We start from the raw sequence: 4,930 nt of genomic DNA, 5'->3' as shown, positions 1-4,930 counted from the left end.
CCCCGCAGCGAGGACACGCCCCTCATTAAGGACACGCCCCCAACCCCGCAGCGAGGACACGCCCCTCATTAAGGACACGCCCCCAACCCCGCAGCGAGGACACGCCCCTCATTAAGGACACGCCCCCAACCCCGCAGCGAGTACACGCCCCTCATTAAGGACACGCCCCCAACCCCGCAGCGAGGACACGCCCCTCATTAAGGACACGCCCCCAACCCCGCAGCGAGTACACGCCCCTCATTAAGGACACGCCCCCAACCCCGCAGCGAGGACACGCCCCTCATTAAGGACACGCCCCCAACCCCGCAGCGAGTACACGCCCCTCATTAAGGACACGCCCCCAACCCCGCAGCGAGGACACGCCCCTCATTAAGGACACGCCCCCTCCCCTCCATCCAGCTCCAGAGCGATGCCGACAAAGCTATGGGCGTGGCTTCTGGGATACCGAGGGCAGTCCTCTTCTTTACCCAAGGTAACGCCCCCAGACTCAGAAAACCCGCCCCCAGACTCAGAGACCCCCCCCGCCTCCAAACTCAGAGATCCCCCCCCGCCCCCAGACTCAGAGAACCCCCCCCGCCTCCAAACTCAGAGACCCCCCCCCCGCCCCCAGACTCAGAGAACCCCCCCCGCCTCCAAACTCAGAGATCCCCCCCTCGCCCCCAGACTCAGAGAACCCGCCTCCAAACTCAGAGATCCCCCCCGCCCCCAGACTCAGAGAACCCCCCCCCGCCTCCAAACTCAGAGATCCCCCCCCCGCCCCCAGACTCAGAGAACCCCCCCCGCCTCCAAACTCTGAGATCCCCCCCCGCCCCCAGACTCAGAGAACCCCCCCCGCCTCCAAACTCAGAGATCCCCCCCCCGCCCCCAGACTCAGAGAACCCCCCCCGCCTCCAAACTCTGAGATCCCCCCCCGCCCCCAGACTCAGAGAACCCCCCCCGCCTCCAAACTCAGAGACCCCCCCCCCGCCCCCAGACTCAGAGAACCCCCCCCCCGCCTCCAAACTCAGAGGACCCCCCCCCCCGCCCCCAGACTCAGAGAACCCCCCCCCCCGCCTCCAAACTCAGAGATCCCCCCCGCCCCCAGACTCAGAGACCCCGCCTCCAGACTCAGAGACCCCGCCCCCAGACTCAGAGACACCCCCCCCCGCCCTCAGACTCAGAGACCCCCCCCCCGCCCTCAGACTCAGAGACCCCCCCCCCGCCCTCAGACTCAGAGACCCCCCCCCGCCCCCAGACTCAGAGACCCCCCCCCCGCCCCCAGACTCAGAGACCCCCCCCCCCGCCCTCAGACTCAGAGACCCCCCCCGCCCCCAGACTCAGAGACCCCCCCCCGCCCCCAGACTCAGAGACCCCCCCCGCCCCCAGACTCAGAGACCCCCCCCGCCCTCAGACTCAGACCCCCCCCGCCCCCAGACTCAGAGACCCCCCCCGCCCCCAGACTCAGAGACCCCCCCCCCCGCCCTCAGACTCAGAGACCCCGCCCCCAGACTCAGAGACTCCCCCCCCCGCCCCAGACTCAGAAGCCCCCCCCCCCGCCCCAGACTCAGAAGCCCCCCCCCCCCGCCCTCAGACTCAGAGACCCCCCCCGCCCCCAGACTCAGAGACCCCCCCCCGCCCCCAGACTCAGAGACCCCCCGCCCCCCCGAGCCCAAACGCCCCCCCCCCCCCCGCGCGAGGACGTGCCCTAGCAACGGCCAATCAGAGAGCGCGCGCGCAGAGATTTTAAACGAGGTGGGCTGGGCGAGATTGAGCTCATTTTTAAATCTATATATATAAAATCGTGAATCTGTCTGTCTGTCTGTGTGTCTGTGTGTCTCCGGACCATACGCACTTTCATTGGACGCCGGTTGCCCCTGCCAACGGCTAGCGACGCCTTCGCCGCTTTCATTGGACCTGGCAACGGCTAGCGACGCCTTCGCCAAGGGCTGCACTTTCATTGGACGGCGGTTGCCCCTGCCAATGGCTAGCCACGCCTTCGCCACTTTCATAGGCTCCGTAATTAATTAAATAATAGCCATTACACAGTATTGTTGGAGCGCTGAGGGGGGGGGGAAGGAACGTCACCCGTACCCTGCCTCTGTCGGGTGCCCAATTTTGGCGAGTCCGCAGGCTCTGCACGCTACTAGGCCTCGACACCCACCACGCCACTCTGAGGTAAATTCATCAAAGTTTCACGTACTCTTCACTCCCCCCCCAACACAATGTGTGCAATTTATATTACTTTCAAACCCTACGCGCCAATAATCTATTCTTTAAATGGTGACTGTACAAATACTCATTAAGCTGGGTGAGTGTACTGACAGTCTATTATGTACACTGTAGCCTGCTTATTAAGCTCTGTGAGCGTACTGCCACTCTATCATGTAGACTCTAGCCTGCTTATGAAGCTGAGTGGGTGTACTGGCAGTCTATAATGTAGACTGTAGCCTGGTTATTATAATCGATTCTTTAAATGTTCTTTGTACAAATAGTCATTAAGCTGGTTTAGCGTACTGCCCGTCTATTATGTAGACTGCAGCCTGCTTATTCAGCTGGCTGGGTGTACTGCCAGTCTATCATGTACACATTAGCCTGCTTCTTAAGTAAAGTGAGTCTTTTTGTAACACGTACGCTTTCGCAACCATTCTTCAAAAATAACTTTATTGGCTTTCGCTCGCCTTAATTATTAATGTGTTGTAACCCTCCACCACCCCACACGGCCAATCAGTCAAAAAGTGTCCCGTTGATAAAACACTCATAAGTCTCTGCTTTGGCCCACCGGTGTGTACAAGCGTAAAACCACAACAATTCCCATTTCAGAGTACGTCCTTTCGCTGATGCTGGATGCAATTACCAGCCAAACGTCGTACTGTTCAGTTGTCTGTCCATCTGTGTACGATCGCTTGCGAGGGATTTGCCGGGAGGCACGTCCCGTGCCCCGCGATGGGAATAGGCATGTCACTTTTTTAATCCTTCACCTTTAAAGTGCTTTAATGACCTATTTTGTTATATTCAAATTTATTCATTAATTCCACCGCGCCGCTCGGCGCTTCCCATGCCAAAAATTGCGGCATCGATCCCCGCGTCCTTCACAGGCGAATATATTATCAAATCTTTTATATTAAGTTCGCTGCCACGCATATAAAGATTTTTGAGTTATAAACTTAACTTTTACGGGTTATACTTATTATTTATTCATGTGCATGACCATCCCCACTCACGCGCCTTTCGTGGGGGAGACGGCTCATGCCAAGTGCCACGCTGGTAGTGAGGGGAACATTTTTTTGACCCTTAAAAATGCTTTAAAAATACACTAAACGCTCAACTAAATTCTTCACTGCCTCATGTCCTGGCACATCAACTTCTCCCCAGGGGGGTGCGGCCAAACGTGCGTTTTCTGTACCATGGGTTTGCCCACATTTACCTTCCGCACGTACGGATATCTCAAGGATCCCGAAGCCGGTACACACTCATTTTGCATGTGTCCGGGAATTTTGTCTTGCGTCGCTATATTGTTTCGTGCACCAAACCGCACTTCACCTAAAGCTAATGATCCGAGCCAACCGTCTACAACTACAGTTGTATGGCCAATGGCAGAGACGTGTTCACACCGCAAAGTGGAAAGAGACTGGTCATACTGAAAGGCGTCAGGTCAACGTTTCGTTCGGACCCCATAAATCGGGGGCACGCAACACTATTTTCACAGCGCCATAGTCGTCTTGCCCCATGGGAAGGGCCCCATTGCAAGGGATCTCCAACACGACTTTACAGCACCACAGTCGTGTTGCCTCATTGGTAGGGAACTACAACACGACTCTAAACTACACTTGTGTTTCCCCATTGGTAGGCATTTACAACACGACTGTCAACCGACTAATAGTGTTGACGCTTTGGCGTTACGCGCTATTGGTCGTGTTTTCTCACGCACGTGTGAACTTGCTGGAGTTAATTCTAAGTTCCTTTCTATTCCATAGAAAACAAGTATCAATGTCTACATCAAGCAAGGGAAAGCGTAAAGCGCAAACCACGACAACTAAACAAGGCAACAAGAAAGCCCGTACAACGACCGACGAAGCAGCCTCCATACCTGCACCAAAGCGCGTTATGACCGAAGACCAAAAGAAACAGAAACGTGAACGGGAGGCGTTTATGCATGCGGCGCAAACGGCAGAAGCGTTGCAACAAAGCCGCGAGAATAAAGCAATTGGCAAGGCGCGCTTGCGCACCCAAGCTACTGCCAAACAACTTTAAGCCAGACGCCAACGCAACCGAGAGCTCATGTCTTACGCACGTGCCAACGAAACCCCCCAAGAACGCGAGGCGCGACACCTACGCGACCGTGAGGTTACGTCGGACGCACGTGCCGCGGAAACCGAGGAAGAACGCGACGCGCGACGCCAACGCAACCGCCAGCTCATGTCGGACGCACGTGCCGAGGAAACTGACGATGAACGCGAGGCGCGACGCCTCCGCGACCGCGAGGTCACGTCGGACGCACGTGCTAACGAAACCGCTGAAGAACGCGACGCGCGACGCCAGAGCGACCGGGAAGTTACGTCGGCCGCACGTGCAAACGAAACCGTTCAAGAACGCGACGCGCGACGCCAGAGCGACCGGGAACTTACGTCGGCCGCACGTTCTAACGAAACCGACGAACAACGCGAGGCGCGACGCCTCCGCGACCGCCAACTTACGTCGGACGCACGTGCCAACGAAAGCACCCAAGAGCGTGAAGCGCGACGCCGAGTGGATCACGAGGGAACTGCCGTGGCACGGCGAAATGAAGATGAACGCCAGCTCTCAGCACGACGCGCTGACGATGCGCAGCGCAGAGCTCTCCGGGTCTCGACAAACTATCGAGACCTAATTGGCGCCGCATTCGTCTATTCACCCGACGACCCATATGCCGATATGCGCGTTCTCCAACTTGGTCTCATGGACAAGCGGTGTG

Source organism: Lethenteron reissneri, chromosome 41 (genome assembly GCF_015708825.2).
Source record: "Lethenteron reissneri isolate LAM-NWPU_2019-01 chromosome 41, ASM1570882v1, whole genome shotgun sequence".
Lineage (NCBI taxonomy): Eukaryota > Metazoa > Chordata > Hyperoartia > Petromyzontiformes > Petromyzontidae > Lethenteron > Lethenteron reissneri.
This window is presented reverse-complemented; position numbering follows the sequence as displayed.